The 17,846-nt window shown below is 40.8% G+C and overlaps 1 long non-coding RNA gene and 1 other non-coding gene across 3 annotated transcripts in view; both read right to left on the bottom strand.

Moving 5' to 3' along the window:
• Positions 1 to 17,846, bottom strand: part of LOC129047538 (uncharacterized) — a 165,002-nt gene that overhangs the window by 28,530 nt on the left and 118,626 nt on the right. The gene's annotated exons all lie outside the window — the stretch shown is intronic.
• On the bottom strand, positions 13,782 to 13,914 carry LOC112134806 (U11 spliceosomal RNA). The gene has a single exon (XR_002916157.3). It is a non-coding gene; the product is annotated as a U11 spliceosomal RNA (small nuclear RNA).

The raw sequence follows: 17,846 nt of genomic DNA, 5'->3' as shown, positions 1-17,846 counted from the left end.
AACTGCTGCCAATGTGACTTCCTCACAGGACTGGATAGTTAGTTGTGATGGTTGCCAGGAGGCCTGTTTCTCACCACATGGACCTCTTGAGTGTCCTAGTGATGTAGCAGCTGCTTCCTCTCTGAGAAACTGATTCAAAAAGGAAGTCATAACCCACACTATCTTTTATGACCTAGTTTCTAATATTGCATACTATCACTTCTGCTTTATTTTGCTCAATAGAAGTACATTGCAAAGGTGCAGCCCACACTCAAGATAAGGAGAATTAGTCTTCACCTCTTGAAGGGAGGAGTGTCAAAAAATGTATGGATGAACTTTCAAACCATCACAATGCATTATAAGATCTTTGTGCTCTGAGACATGTAAATATAATATTAGATGTAATTTCTGCTGTCCAGAATACAATTTTGTAAAGGAGTTAAGTCACATACAGGGCAGTTCACATCCAAGCCCTGAAAGACTAGGGGCGGTCAGATAGGCTGCTGATAATAGTTCAGTGAAAGGAGATGGAAATCTTCTTACCCCAGGGACCAGAAGGCCTTGTGAAGGGTATGGGATCATTGAAGATCCTAGCATATAAAGAGCATGATGGGAACAGCATTGGTGAGTGCTTGGGATCACAGAAACTATGCATCCAAAGAATATTTTATTTATTATTATTATAGAAGACATCATATTTTATTAGAATAGTTGCTTATAGAGATTTTCCCCAGGTAGACAGAAATTCACGTGCTATTCTCAGAGCCTTTGTGTTTCCTCAGAGCTAGGACTGAATATTCTCCATTTCTGTGTCCTCAGGAGCTATTCTTATGCCTGGAACCTGGTAAGTCACTCATAATAGTTTGTTGAAGGAAATATGTGTTGAAAAATAGAATGAACAAATGAGTAAGTGAATGACTGAGTGAACAAATGAATTCTCTGCTGCCGAGATGCTGCCCCAGACTATTTGTGTGGGAGAACAGAAAAAGGATGGACACATAAGAAGTGAAAAAAAGTGCAGAGTGTTGAGATGCCTTGGTCTATATGAAGGCCAAAGCATAACCAGAATGAATACCAGCCTCCACTGTCTCAGAGGCAAGGGAACAGTCCCTCTGGTCTTGCAGAATTCCCACCATAAGATGTCCAAAAGCCAATCAACTTCTAGCCATCCTTCTCTAGATAAGCAGACATAGCTGCCTCTCCCTGCCTGCCTTCACTCAGAAATTATCATCTTTTCCTGTCTTTCAGTTGCCCACCCTGAATCCTATATTATTTATAGGCTTCTGATCTAAACCTTCACTTTGTCCTAGACCACTAGCATTTATAGGAGTATGATATGCAAGATCATCAGAAAAAACAAATGGAACTTGGAGGAGTGAGGATAGGTCTGTGCCTTAACACATTGGAAAAGCACTGGACTCTTTAAAATCCTCCCCCAGTCCCCATGATGTACAATGTATAAATTCTGGCAGTAAAGAATTCTATTTAACATTTTTAAAAAGTTTGCTTCTCAAACGTATTTGACCTCAGGATGCTTTTCATTGTAAAATTAATGATGATGAGAATGATAATAATATAATGTAACTGACTGCTTTTTATATGTTCACCATTGTGCTGAGAACTTTACATAACCTATCCATTGGCCCTCAGAAAGACTTTATGATGTAGATATTCTTACCATTCCTACGTATAGATGAAGAAATCACAATACAGAGAGTTTAAATAACAACCCCAGGCAAAGAACTAGGAAGTAGCCAAGATGAGATCTGAATCCAAGTCTACTTGGTTCCAGGGCCTATGGTTTAACACCAAATAAACCATTCTGTCCTGGAGAACATTTTCTGAAAAGCATTGTCCTAACCTCTTTTCAAATGCATCCTCCCTCTTCACCACCTTGTGCCCTGATAATGTGCCCTCTCCTCCTCATCTTTAGTGTTCCTCTTCTAGTCTTCCTGCCAGGTTTTCCTATTTCATTGCAGGCTCTCAACAAATATCCCATGAATGGATGCATCCTATCCAATGCGAATTATGTAGTTGAAAGTATTCCCACGAGAAAACTCATACAAACATGTATGTGTGTATATTGTCAATTCAATACTTGTAGAATATGTTATATTTTTCTCATGATTTTTTTTTTGAGATGGAGTCTTGCTGTATTGCCAGGCTGCAGTGCAGTGGCAAGATCTTGCCTCACTGCAACCTCTGCCTCCCTGGTTCAAGAGATTCTCCCGCCTCAGTCCCCCAAGTAGCTCGGACCACAGGCACGCGCTAACACGCCTGGCTAATTTTTGTATTTTTAGTAGAGATGGGGTTTCACCATATTGGCCAGGATGGTCTCCATCTCTTGACCTTGTGATCTGCCTGCCTCGGCCTCCCAAAGTGCTGGGATTACAGGCGTGAGCCACTGTCTCATGAATTTTTTAAAAAGAATCTCATGCAGAGCTTCCTGACTGCTTGCATTATCTTCATCAATATTCTGCATCCCAGAGGGCTCCAGTAAAATCCGTTTGGCTGATTAATCCTTACTTTCACCATAATTAAAAGTAAGACTCAGTCGCTGCTTGAGCAGCTCTCAGTTGGATAAGAATTCACACAGTGGTCTGTCTACTCTAATCCATGGCAGGGGAGTTCCTGAAAGGGAAAGCCCCAAACTGTTCAAAGGTGGGGCCAGCTGGGATTCCAAAGAAAGAAGCACCAAATAACAGGGTGATCAGGCTAAAGCATTCATTCATTCATTCATTCATTCATTCATTTATTATTCCAAAGCATTTATTAGGGGAATTTACACACAGACAGGGCTTCAGCGTGTCCTCACAATAGACATAGAACGAAAGAGATGTTCTACTTCATTAAGTCCGCATCACGGGGGTTGAGGTATGGAGTTTGTATGAGGGTTTAAGAGATCTGGCTAAAGCCGCAGGCTAGTTTCTTTCAATGTTTTAAGCAACAACCTAAACACCTTCATCAGCGCCTTAGAATGTTCAAGCCCCCAGTTCAGGTTCAAGCCGACAGGGGAAATCATGCAGCTGGACAGGTCAAAATACTTTTTGTTTCTCAGTCAGGACAGAGAAAAAAGTGGGGAAAACTGAAGAAGCCTACACCCCCACTCACACAGACACACACACACACCCACACACACACAGATTACCGTGTTACAGTGTTAGAGGGGCCATCAGAAAAGTCTCAATACCTCTCTCTTTTCAGTTCACAAGAAGCAGCTGAATGTGGGCTGACACACAGTTCTGAAATGGCAGGTAGAAATATGCTTGCTAATCATCTTCTAGGCATCCCTCCTAGTCTTCTTATCCGGCTATCTAGAGGAAATCTTCAACCTCACCTTGGGAGTGCTCAGTGTCTCTCCTCCTGAAAAAGACCATCAAGCTGGTAACCTGAAAAATCTCTCCAAATGACCTGCAGGTGTCTGGGCTAACAAAGAAATTCAATGTGAAATATGAATATCCTTTATTGAATGTGAACTTTTGACTGTGTCAAAGTCCTCACCAGCCCTCTCCACATGCTCCCTGCTTTCTCTATTTTATTGTTATTGTTATTGATAGTATTCAGCCAGACTTGAGACTGCCTTCTGAAAGCACTGTACCTCCCTCCCTAGAAAGTCATTAATGTGCATCTTACGGCCTTGGAGATGATTAAAGGATGATTTCTATTCCTTTCTAGTCATTTGTCATTTTGCCTTGGATCATAACAGTCTAGGGTAAGTTTCCAGGGACATTTAATCAAGTGACTGGAGTAGAACTGTACAAGATGTCTCTCCCGAGATAGGGGAATGGGAAAGGATGAGAAGATTAGGCAGACCTAGTCCCCACCATTTCCTGGGTATGGGATTCTAATCAAGTACCTTCCCCTCTATGAGCCTTGGTCACCTCATCTGGAGAATATGAGATTAACAAGCTGATGCTCATAAACACACCAGGCACAGATGTGGCTGCACACAGCAGGTGCTCCACAAGTGAGAGGTTTCCTCCAGCCTTGCTTTTAAAGAAGATTCCAAGTGCTGTCATTCTAGGACAACTACTTACCAAGTGAGTAAAGTCTGGCATCTACAGAGACATAGCCTGGGATGCCTCCAGAAGATCATGGAGAACAACTTGAGGGCTGAAGGCAGCAGAGCTTTCAAACATCTCCATTTATAAGGGGTATATAAATTAGTTAAATTAATAGAGACAGAAAGTAGAACGCTGGTTGCTAGAGACTTGTTTGGTAATAGGTAGAGAGTTTATTTGCAAGATTAAAAAGTTCTGGAGATCTATTTTCACAATAATGTGAATACACTTAATGCCGCAGAATGGCACACTTTAAAATGGTTAAGGGGGTAAATTGTATGTTATGTGTTTTTCAATGTGAGATTGGTTAACCCAGATGAAACCCTAATCAACCCCACTCTGGCCTACTGTTCAGGAACCAAAGAGAGGCTAGGAGACCATCCCTGGGAGAGAAGAGACCTCCTTGTTGGTTTTAGCTGTGCATGCACTCTGGGAGGGAACTGACATTTTGAGGAGCAGCTCTGTGCCAGGGTCTGTGGCATGGTGAGGTGAATAAGGCACAGTCCCTGTAAGCACACAGGTTTTTTGGCACAATGAGAAAGGAGCTGTCCCAGGACTATGTCTATTGTGCTGAGAGAGGAATTCCTTCTACCAGGGAGGTAGGGTAGGGAAGGCCTCCAAACCATGGGATTAGGGACTAGGCATTCGGAATGTTCAAGAGTTTCTTCAACAGAGAGGCTGCCTAGACTGAGGGAAGAGGAGGAGCGAGAACCTAAAGAAACAGAATGAAGTGGGAGTGGGGAGTGACTCCAAAAAGGTAATGTGGGCCAGATGGGAATGAGCCTCACATGCAGTGTTAAGATGCTCTGGCAAACGGTTATCACTGAAAGGTCCTTAAGCAGTGAATGACATCATCAAATCTACTTGTCCTGAAGACCCCTTTTCATCAGATTTCAGAATTTGATTAACAAGATTATGCTCTCTTGAAAACTTCCAGTAAATAGTAATTGTTCTTTAGCATTGGAAAGTATTTTTACATTCACTATTATATTGATTATTTAAATAAGTAATAATGTAACACATCTAATACAAGTGATGTATCAGTGCCCTTTGACTGGAAACAAAAGAAACATATTCTGCTAAGAATTAAAGAGATAACTGAAGAACTGATTACCAAAGGTCAGGAAATGAACAGTCCCAGGCTCCACGGTGCATGAAGGAATGCCTTGCCCTAGAGGATGCAACATGAGGATGAGTCAGGACCAACCATTTCCTTTTTATGTTTTTCTTCACATTTTACCGTTTTTAAAACATAAAGACAAACATAGAAAACAAACATTATTTATATATATTTATAAACTGTGTTCCCAACATTCCAGGACTACCAAATAATTACATGTTGTCATATTTGTTTTAATCAACTATAAAGATACAATGGAAGGTACTCTGAGTTTCCTCTCCTATCTCATTCCATATTCCTCTCTCATTCCATATTCGTCTCTCAATGGTCATGACACTCATCCTTTACGTACGTGTTTCTATTATTTTATTATATATTTGGATACATAAAAAATATATGGCATTGTTTCTCGACTTGCCTTTTCTGCTCAACATTTTTATTTTGAGTTTTAACCAAATTTACTCATCCAGGCTTAGCTCGCTCATTTTCATTGAAGTGTAATAGCCCATTAACAGATCAGGGGTGTCCAATCTTTTGGCTTCCCTGGGCCACACTGGAAGATTTGTCTTGAGCCGCACATCAAATACACTAATGCTAAGGATGGCTGATGAGCTAAAAAAAATTGCACAAAAAAAAATCTCATAATGTTTTAAGAAAGTTTACAAATATGTGTTGGACTGCATTCAAAGCCATCCTGGGCCACATGTGACCTGAGTGCAGTGGGTTGGACAAGCTTGATCTAGGTAATTCTCCATCTTCTTCCTCCTCCCCTCCTCTTCTTCCTCCTCTTCCTCCTCCTCCTGCTCCTGTTTTCTCTCTGTCTCTGTCTCTCTTTTTATTTTGTTTCTTAGACCCTGAAATCGACCATGGTACGGATTGTTAGGAAGTATTCTTGGAAGATACACATAAAGTGAGGAGGGGAAGACTGAGAAGAGGGAGGGTTGAACTGAGATTTGGCTGTGGCAGGGGTCTCAGCCTATCCCACAAGGAGCTTTGGAAATGCGATGGCCTTCAGGGTTGTCCCAAATGGAGGTGAAGTGTCCTTAGTATCACCAGATTAACCAATCATTAGCAGTTGGTCCCTGGGAAGAAGCATAGCCTTGGGTGAGCCAGTTCTCAGTGTGCAAGGACAGTTCCCAGATTTGAGCCTTTGGCCCCTGGAAATCCAAGCACTGAGGAAGCTGGGTGCCAGCCTGAAGAGAGGATCTGGGCAGAGGACCTGAGTATCCACCACAGACTGATACGGGTTTTGGCACTCAACATTTATTCTATCCTTCTTCCAGTGTGACTGGTAATGGAAAGCCCAGAAAGCTCCCAACTATATTTCTCAGCCTCCCTTAGAAGTCGTACTGTACATGTGGCTTAGTTTGCACCTGTGTGAGATTTGAAAGGAAGGCGTGAGATGGACGCTGTGTTTCTGCTCTGCATTTCTGCTGGAAAGCAGAGGCTGGAGGGAAAGCACAGAGCAGGTGGTTTTTCTGCACCAGTGATGGCAGAGTTTCCAGTGTCCAGGCACTAGCTTTGTGGGTGTTGAGAAACAGCCAAGAGGGGCATCCTTTCTTCAGGAGCAGCTCACACAGCAGAGGCAGCATGTTCTAGAATCAGCCGCTCCAGCTTCTTATCTTGGAAACTTCCTGCTTGTGGTCATGACAGGTTGGTTCTGGAGCCAGAGGTATGCTGATCTCAGAGGAGGCAGCTGCTCTTTGTTGGGGCCCAGTTCTGGGGTGTGACTCTGGAGGCCATACCAGGCATCTCTAGGCTATTTCTTCAGTGCTTCCCCCAAGGATTCTCTCAGCCACTTACTACCCTTAAATGTTCCCCCTCCCCACTTAAATCGCCCAAGTGATTTCAAGGTCCTGCACCTGAAACCTGACTAATTTACATTGGTTATTTACAATTTTATTTAGTAATTTGTATTAGATATTTGGATTTTTTTGTAACTACTTGTCTAACTACAGTGTAATCCATTTTTACACTGGTGATAAAGACATACCTGAGACTGGGAAGAAAAGGAGGTTTAATATGATGTACTGTTCCACAAGGCTGGGGAGGTCTCATAATCATGGCACAGGGCTAAAGGCACTTCTTTCATAGTGGCAACAAGAGAGAATGAGGAAAAAGCAAAAGTGGAAACCCCTGATAAACCCGTCAGATCATATGAGACTTATTCACTATCACAAGAATACCACAAGAAAGACTGGCCCCCATGATTCAATTACCTCCCCCTGGGTCCCTCCCACAACACATGGGAATTCTGGAAGATACAATTCAAGTTGAGATTTGAATGGGGACACAGCCAAACCATATCATTCTGCCCCTGGCCCCTCCAAATCTCATGTCCTCACATTTCAAAACCAATCAAGCGTTCCCAACAGTCCTCCAGAGTCTTAACTCATTTCTGCATTAACCCAAAAGTCCACAGTCCAAAGTCTCATCTAAGACAAGTCAAATCCCTTCCTCCTAAGAGCCTGTAAAATCAAAAGCAAGCTAGTTACTTCCTAGATACAATGGGGGTACAAGTATTGGGTAAATACAGCCATTCCAAATGGGAGAAATTGGTCAGAACAAAGGGGTTACAGGGCCCATGCAAGTCTGAAATCCAGCAAGGCAGTCAAATTTTAAAGCTCCAAAATGATCTTCTTTGACTCCAGGTCTCACATCCAGGTCATGCTGATGCAAGAGGTGGGTTCCCATGGTCTTGGCCAGTTACACTTCTGTGGCTTTGCAGGGTACAGCCTCCCTCCTGGCCACTTTCACAGGCTGGCATTGAGTGTCTGCAGCTTTTCCAGGCATTTGGTGCAAGCTGTCGGTGGATCTACAATTCTGGGGTATGGAGGACAGTGGCCCTCTTCTCACAACTCCACTAGGCAGTGCCCCAGTAGGGACTCTACATGGGGACTGCAACCCCACATTTCCCTTCTGCACTGCCCTAGCAGAGGTTCTCCATGAGGGCCCCACCCCTGCAGCAAACTTCTGCCTGGGCATCCAGGCATTTCCATATATCTTCTGAAATCTAGGCAGAGGTTCCCAAACCTCAATTCTTGACTTCTTTGTACCCGCAGGCTCAACATCACGTGGAAGCTGCCAAGGCTTGGGGCTTCTACCTTCTGAAGCCACAGCCCAAGCTGTACGTTGGCCCCTTTCAGCCATGGCTGGAGTGACTGGGACACAGGGCACCAAGTTCCTAGGCTGAACACAGCACATGGATTCTGGGCCCAGCATACAAAACCACTTTTTCCTTCTGGGCCTGTGGGCCTGTGATGGGAGGGGCTGCTGTGAAGATATCTGACACGGCCTCGAGACATTTCCCCATGGTCTTGAGGATTAACATTAGGCTCTTGCTACCTATGCAAATTTCTGCAGCCAACTTGAATTCCTCCCCAGAAAATGGGTTTTTCTTTTCTACTTCATCATCAGGCTGCATTTTTTCTGAACTTTTATGCTCTGTTTCACTTTTACAATGAAATGCTTTTAACAGAAACCAATTAACTTCTTGAATGCTTTGCTGCTTAGACATTTCTTCCACCACATACTCTAAATCATCTCTCTCAAGTTCAAAGTTCTACAAATCTCTAAGCTAGGGGCAAAATGCTGCCAGTCTCTTTGCTAAAACATAACAAGAGTCACTTTTGTGACAGTTCCTAACAAGTTTCTCATCTCCAAATGTGACCACCTCGGCCTGGATCTTATTGTCCATATCACTATCAGGCTTTTGGTCAAAGCCATTCCATAAGTCTCTAGGAAGTTCCAAACTTACCCACATTTCCCTATCTTCTTCTGAGCCCTCCAAACTGTTCCAACCTCTGCCTGTTACTCATTTCCAAAGAAGCTTCCACATTTTTGGGTATCTTTTCAGCAATACCCCACTCCTGGTACCAATTTACTGTATTAGTCTGTTTTTATATGGACTAATGTCTGCTGATAAAGACATACCCGATTCTGGGAAAAAAGGGAGGTTTAATTTGACTTACAGTTCCACAAGGCTGGGGAGATTTCATAATCATGGTAGAAGGTGAAAGGCACTTCTTATATGGTGGCAGCAAGAGAGAATGAGGAAGAAGCAAAAGCAGAAACCCTTGATAAACCCATCAGATCTCATGAGAATTATTCACTATCATGAGAATAGCATGGGAAAGACCAGCCCCCATCATTCAGTCACCTCTCTGTGGGTTCCTCCCACAACATGTTGGAATTCTGGGAGATAAAGTTGAAGTTGAGAGTTGAATGGGGACACAGCCAAAACATATCACTGCTACTAAAAGCAATGCTGAAATAAATATACTTATACATATCGTCTCTTAAATATATGTGAGAATTTCGCTGGGGCACAAGGGCATGTCTTCAACATTAATAGACAGTGCCGCAAAGCTATTTTATCACCTTATGCTCCCCTTAGTATAGCACTACAATGTTTCACTCAAAGTCAATATCTAAGAACATTAAGTGAGGACTAGTTTCTTGAAAATTGCATCTTTAAACAAAATGATGTATAATAAATCCAATTTTTTATCAAATCAACATTATCACAAAAAGTCCTTGAATGAAATGACCTTGAATGAAACGACTTTGATTAAAAAGATGTTATTCAGTGACCTGCTGTATAAGACTTTGATTTCTCATCCGTCACCCCTGAACTGTCCTGACTTTCCAAGTCTCCAGTAAATCTACAAAAACAAAAAAATTAATTTTAAAAAGAGTTTGATTTCTCTAACATCATTTCTAACCCCTGGAACAGTTCATACATTTTTATATTTGCCAGTCAGTATGAAGTGATATCTCCATGGTTTTATTTCCTCTAATAATTAGTGAGAGTAAGTATTTTTTTCATAAGTTTATTCATCATTCATATTTCCTCTTCTGTGAACTCCCTGTTCACATCCTTTGTGGATTCCTCAACTTAGTTGTTCTTTTTTTTCTTATTGATTTGCAAAATTTATTTATGTATTCTGGGCTCTAATTCTTTGTTCATTATGTGTGTTGTAAATATAGTCTCCAATCTGTGGCTTGTCTTTTAACTTTTTATGGTGTCTTTCAATTATGCAGAGGTTTTAAATATTTTAAGGTGGTTTAGAATTATTGCCCCATGGTGATATTGGACAAATATTCAGAAAGAGTTGTGGGGTCAAATTCCAAACTCTCATTCACTGATGTCCATGGCTTCAGGTACTTTTATGCAAAGAAATGTGTATCTTTTTGAGCTAAGTAGTGCAATTATGGTTATGTTTTTTTCTTAATATTCAATCTAGTTTGCCATTGGTTTGTACCAAGAGAATACATGAGTCATTCCACTTAAGATTCAAATTCTAGGAAAAAACAGATAATCTAGCTAGTGTAGCTTGAATCATATGCTCACTCTTGGCCAGGAGATTGTGGGTCATTTTGACTGACGCAGTTCTACCAACTGTGTCAATGGAAGAGGAGGAGATCCCCAAATCAGAGCCCTGACGCAGTCTTTAGATGTAGGCAAAATGGAACCTGGGCAGGCAAAACAATCGATGTGGGCTTCAAGTGCTTGGCAATATGATATTGAATAAAGAATTGTTATTTCTTAGCTGTAGTAATTAGAGAGTTTTGTTTTGCAAAATGATAAAATAACATGATCAACTCTGGATAACATATTTACACACGGCACAATGGAAGCATAAAAAAAAACAACTCAAATCAGTCAGGAGCATTAGAAAAGGATTCAGGGGAAGTAATTAGTGCTTCAGTCAAAAATCGGGGGAGATTCTCTAGGCTGAGGAAATAGCATATACAAAGAAAGGGAAATGTAATAGGCAAGTCATAATCAGAGGGCCCCAAGTAGTTTAGTATGGCAGGCACGTGAACTGCAAGGACGGATGGTTATAGGTAAAGACAGAGAGGAACAATGTGTCTTATAACCATTCACTAATAGATGTCTTTGGAGAGACATAAAGGAGTGTGGGGAGGTATTTCTAATGACAGAAGCTAAAATAAGAATATTGAAATTTAGGTGTTAAAAATATCTCAGGCTTCATGGAGACTAGCACACTGTCTCACAGCTGTTTCAAGGTCCCACCGTCAGAGAAAAATACTAACCGGGAAGGACGTGAGCGAGGTGTAGCTCATCTTCTGTTCTTGGATTAAATGTACAGATCTCCATCTGCACTGATATACCACCAAGCTCTAAAGTTAGAAAAGCATATGAGAGTCCTAGGCAGGAAGAACTTAGAACCTAGTTTTTTTGTACAATCAAATATAATGTTCTTGTTCAAGATACTTCCTGTTTTTTGTTTTAGGACACAGTAACTCCTTACTTATAGACATGCCTGTGGCATGGAAAAGTAGACAGGGTATGAAATGTGGTGTCAGCTGCCCTGGGTTTCCACCCAGCCTCTGCCACTTGCCAGTTATGTGGCTTTGGTCTTCTCCAAACTTGAGTTTTCACATTTGTGAAATGATGATTAAAACACCTGCAGAGCCCACAAACACCCAAAGCAGATAAATAAACAAAACTTAGCTCTCTATATATACCTATATATAGCAATTGTTCCTAGGAATTAATTACATAATGCTGTTTTTAAAATGCACTTACAAATATAGAGTTGATCTTTGTTTGTTGTGAAGTTGCATAATGTTTACCAATCTGTAGGTTAAAAATCAGTTAAAGTGATTTTGACTACCATTAAAAACAATAATAACAACAAAATGAAGTCTAAGAGATTGAAACAGCATCAAGTGGAGTAGACTCAAATAGAAAATACTAAAGTAATACCAAAATGTGGAGTGCTTTTGTTTCAAAAGTCTGTTTTTGTGTTTCTTTTTTTTTTTTTTTTTTTTTTGAGACAGAGTTTTGTTCCTTTTGCCCAGGCTAGAGTGCAATGGCATGGTCTTGGCTCACTGCAACCTTTGCCTCCCAGGTTCAAGCGATTCTCCTGCCTCGGCCTCCCAAGTAGCTGAGATTACAGGTGCCTGCCCCCACACCCAGCTAATTTTTATATTTTTAGTAGAGGCAGGGTTTCACCACATTGGCCAGGCTGGTCTTGAGGCTGATCTTGAACTCCTGACCTCAGGTGATCTGCTGGCCTTGGCCTCCCACAGTGCTGGGATTACAGGTGTGAGCTACTGTGCCTGGCTTTTTTTTTTTTGAGACAGAGTCTCACTGTGTTGCCCAGGCTAGAGGGCAGTGGTGCAATCTTGGCTCACTCCACCTTCCACCTCCTGTGTTCAGGCGATTCTCCTGACTCAGCCTCCAGAGTAGTTGGGATTACAGGCATGCATCACCAAGCCCAGCTAATTTTTGTATTTTTAGTAGAGACAGGATTTTGCCATGTTGGCCAGGCTGGTCTTGAACTCCTGACCTCAGGTGATCTGCCCACCTCGGCCTCCCAAAGTGTTGGGATTACAGGCGTGAGCCACTGCACTCGGCCTAGTTTTTGTTTCTTGGCATGTGTGTGTGTGCGCGTGCGCATGTGTATCTGGTGATTAGGATAAATAATTGGCATGAATTATAAATAAATTTTGAAGGAAATGACCCAAAACTTAAACTAGGACTTTGGGCTCCAAGTCTAACTCTCTTGCTGACAATAGATACTTAAACAATACAGGGGAGGATTAGATGTCCCATGAGTTCTTAATGAATATTAATTACTTGTCATGAAATGAGTGATGGAAATTGCCAATTGAGGAACCAAAGCATTCCTCGGAATTAATGTCCTGATGGGAAGAAATGATGTCCCAGTGAATAGCTAAGGGCTATTAGCACCAGCTCAGCTGCATCTCTGGGGAACGTCTAAATCAAAGGTCATAATTATGCTCTCCAGAACAGCAAATGAAGATTCATAGGCCCATAAATTACCTCTTCTATGGGTCCTAGACTTGTGTGGCTCAGTTAAAAGGCAGGGATCAAGAATAAATGTTCTGTTTACTAAACCCAGAGATTAGGGGCAGAAACACTCATCATTCTGTAATTCTGTTAGAACCATCCAGTTTAGAGTCTGTCAAGAGAAACATCCCTGAGGTTATCATCTTGGAAGGAACCTCAGTTTTCACATTCAGAATTGGACTATATAATCTCTAAGTTTTCATTCAATTTCACATTCTATGAGCTGAGGTGAAATTTTTACTGACAGAACCATCAGTGAAACTTGACATGAGAACACAGTGGTCTTGAAGTCATAAGTACAGTATAAATACCTCAGTAATCTGGTTCTTCTTTGAGTCTTGTATTTTGTGGTTCCTGTACGTTTGCCCATAAATAATTTGTATGCCTTTTCTCCTGTTAATCTGTCTATTGTCAGTTTGTTTTATAGACTCAAATTACCAAACTTTCAGAAGGAAGGGAAAGGAAAATCCTCTTTGCCCTGATACCATAATTTGTTCAAGGTCAATCCATGCTGAAGCATGTGTTAGAATCTCCTTCCTTTTTAGGGATGAATAATATTCCATTGTATGTTTATACCATGTTTTGCTTATTCATTCATCCACCAACAAATATGTGAGTTGCTTCCACCTTTTGGTAATTGTGAATAATACTGCCATGAACATGGGTGTACACATATCTGTTTGAGTCATCTGTTTTCAAGTCTTTGTGGTGTATACCCTGAATAGAAATTACTAGATCATATGGCAATGCTGTTTAAATTTTTTCTTTTAATAATAAGTATGCCAAGACCAGTGATTACCAGCTGCCCAACTTCCAAAACATACGCTTCTGAAAGCTCTTGATGTCAATTCCGCATGAAGAGCAATCTGGTTGCTCTACATAGGCCACTCATGACAGAAGTCCTTTTTCTCTATTTAATTTTTTAAAGAACTATCATATCAATTTCCAGAGCAGGAATACCATTTTACATTCTTAACAGCAATGCACAACGGTTCTAATTCCTCTACATCCTCACCAAAACTTGTTATCTTCCAGTTTTTTGATGTTAGCCATCCTAGTGAGTGTCAAGTGGTATCTCATTGTGAATTTGATTTGCATTTCTCTAATGATTAATGATTTTGAGCATCATTTTATATGCTTCCTGATCATTTGCATATTTTCTTTGGAGTAATGTCTATTGAAATAGTTCACCCACTTTTTAATTGGGACTTTTCATTTTGTTGTTGTTGTTCAGTTGAGGTTCTTTATATATTGTGAATATTAATCTTTATCAAACACATTATTTGAAAATATTTTCTCCCATTCCATGGGTTAACTTTTCACTCTGTTGATTGTGTCCTTTAATACACAAGCGTTTTTAACCTTGATGAAGTCTAATTTATCTATTTTTTTCTTTTGTTGCCTATGCTTTTGGTATCATAGTGAAAAAATCATTGCCAAATCCAGCGTCATGAAGATTTTCCCCTGACTGTACCCCTTTTAAGGGAAGAACTACTAGGTTAGATGGCAACAGGTAAGGATACAAGGGGCTGGGAAGTACTGGTGCTGAAACGCAAATTATGATACCTCCTTTTCCCTTTCAGTTGCTCACTGTCCTAATACACTCTTCTTGCTCTGCCACATAATTTTTCTCTTAGAAAGAGAATCCTGTCAAGTCTGAGGTGATAGTGACTAAGGCTTGTCTAAAAGAACTACAGCTCCTAAGGATACTTATACTTCAACATGGGGCAAGAAATATTAAACCAAGGGAAAGAAGACATGTGTTTGACATTTTGTTCATCTCTAAGCTTGTGATAGAAACCTTCTCACACCCTGAAGCCACAAATCAGAAAACTGGCCCAGTTTCCCATTTGCTGTCACTTCTGTTATTCCAGTCTTCAGCATCAAACTGCTTTATTAATAAATGTTACCAGACTTCCATTACAGACAGGCTACAGTGGAGATGTAACCTATTAGCCAAGCAGATTCCATTTGTGAAATTGACAAATGAAATCCTTATAAGCTTCCTTCATAATGTTGATCCCTTCTCCAAGGAAGTGTGACACCACACCCTTCCTTGGTGCAATGGCAAATAACTACTTTTCCTTCTTTCCTGGCTGTTTCTAAGTCACGTTTGCACTTTGTAATTTTTTTATATAAAATAAAATATTTTCTTGGAGTCTGTCCAGGTTTTGGCAAGCCTTTTTTACATTCTGTAATTTATATAAGAAAACAAAGAGTTTTCCTCTATTTTCTAAATGTAAAGTCATAATGCTGAGTATGCTCTTTCAAGCTATCCTTCCTTATCAGAGATTCTGATTTTATTTCTCCACCATCATCCCAAGGTATCCAACACACACACACATACACACACACACGTCATAAATCATTGATTCAGAAGGCAGAGGGACTAACTACAAGGGGTTGTTGTTATTTGTTTCATTTTTGTCGTGGAGATTATAAAGACTGATGCGAACCAAGATTTACGTGTGTGTCATGCATAGAGGCAAGGGACTGGAGTGGAAAGCAATAAACCGAGTAGAATGCATAAGGTCACTAGGGATCTGGAAGTGATGGAGGTGACAGGTAAGGGTGAGTTTATTGCTGACACAAGCTAAGAGAGAAGTTAGAGGGAGGGGACACAGCTGGAAAGATAAGTTCCATCCACCTCTCAATGATGCCTTGAGTGAGCACTGGTTAAACCTACTTCAGTCTACCTATTAAAATCCACTATGGACACACAGTTGAAGGCCAAAACACCGAGTAACATCTCCTGTGGCCTTTATGATAAAAATTCCAGAGGGGTTTAGGGATAATGTTAAGAGGGGAAAAAAAAAAAGCAAGCAAGCAAGAAAAAAAGGAAGGAAGGAAGGAAAGAAGGAGAAAGAAAGAGAAAAAATGCATGACTGAGGTTCAAGGTAAAGCTTCCCATATCTAATTTGTTGCAGAAATTATTCAAAAATAAGTCAACTGTGAAAATATGGCCACGGAGACCCTGCCAAGGTTAGTGTGAACCTTTAGGATCTGCTGAGTAAATTCTAGCTATGTAATCGAAAACTGCTTGGTTAAAGCTTTAACTTAAGTACCAATTTTTCTCACCTCCAGATTTTATAAGGGAACGGTGTTGGGGGCAGGCTGAGGTGACCACATTGCAGGTAGTTGTGCTGAGCCAGATGAAGTAGTTCCTGGTTACTCTGTCAGAGAAGCATCTTTTAAATTTCTTCTCTCTCTTCTTTCCCTCAATACCTGGATATTTACCTCAAATTCTACAGAAAATGAGAGAGAAACACTGGTTTTTCTGGGGTTTTACCAGAGAGCTAGGAGCAGTCCCTTTTTCATTCAAATTGGCCAATTCTTGGCTATATACTGGGGCATAAATAAGAGTTAAACAAAGCCTAAAAAGCAGAAATAAGGGTGTGAGGGGAAGGAGGAACCTAATGATCTCACATAGGCTATGAATTAATCCATGTCACCAGAAAAAAAAAGCATTTGATAAACCATTGAATATCCTTGCAAGGGTATATTTCACATCATTTCCAAATTTGTAATTGTGCTCACTACCCTCCAATAGAAATCTCTCACCAGATTTTACTGTCTAATAGGCATATAATAAAAGGTAATATATATTCTTGTACTAAGCAATAAATAGGGAACACGCAGCAGCACTGTCTTCCTGAGGAAATCTCAGGTCTTCTGGGATGCATATTCATTCACACAATAAGGAGACACAAATCAACATGGCGGCCGAGCAGGCACTGGGTGAGTGATGGCCTTGGGTCTTAATGAAACCAAACCATAAAGGCATTAGAAAGATTGATTGGAGTTAAGTTAGCTGCCAGTGTTAGCTGGGGTGCCCCAGGCTGTAATGAAACTGCCAGGAGTTATTTATGGAGATACAGGGTTTGGGGTGTAAGTTATGTCCAGCAAGCTATTTTTATAGACAGACACACACTTTAACCTCTACAATGAATGGAGCAGCAGACACACAGTCCCACTGGGCTCCTCTCCCACTGGTTGGAATAGCATGCTTTCTCAGGCATTTGTACCAGGCTGAATAAAACACAGGCTCTCAATCAGAAGGAGACTGTGCAACAGTTAATTTCATTGTTTGAAAATGTATTTTTTGAAAATGTTGGTGTTAGGACAAGAGAAAGTGTCAAAGTCAACACAAAATAATTGTTTTCACATTAAATAAAACAAACACACATAAAAAAACAATGCTGTGATGTAAGTTGGGGGATAAGATATATGCTTATTTCAGTGCTTATTAATCCTCTTTTGGCTGTGGCTTCTTTCATGAGAGCCAGAATGGAAGAAAAAGAAGTAAAACCAATATTAATTGCATGCCCTCACAATGACCCTGACAAAGAAGTACCAGGATGCCCATTTTACAGATGCAAACATTAAGTAACTTTTCTCAGACAACATTATGAGAAAGTGGCATGGTTTTTGTACTGTACTGGTCAGTACAATTTTATATCGTATTTGCGTTCTGGAAGGAAATAAATGGAACTCTGAAAGTTTTAACTAAGAAGAATTTTATGAACATCCCTTGTACCAAAGATGGGAACACCATTAAGAAATAGTGAAGCACCCAGGGAATAGCAACTGGGAAAGGCTGTGACCACCCCTACATGTGGAGGTCCATTGGGTGAAACCAACCAGATGCCAGAAGGCAAAGCATTCTGGGAAATGCAGTACACATGCTCAGCCTCCGGGGCACAGAGGAGGGTGGATCTGAAGAGAAAAGAATAACTAGTGCATTGTCACGTTCTTCAACCCAGCTATATTTGCTATATATTTTTTGGCTTTAAGGTGAATGTGGAAAAAAGGACTGAAGCAAGCTGAAAAACAGAGCTTT

This window comes from Pongo abelii, chromosome 7, assembly GCF_028885655.2.
Source record: "Pongo abelii isolate AG06213 chromosome 7, NHGRI_mPonAbe1-v2.0_pri, whole genome shotgun sequence".
In the NCBI taxonomy this organism is placed as follows: Eukaryota; Metazoa; Chordata; class Mammalia; order Primates; family Hominidae; genus Pongo; species Pongo abelii.
The sequence above is the reverse complement of the archived record's forward strand: the minus strand, read 5'-3'. Positions and strand labels throughout refer to the sequence as shown.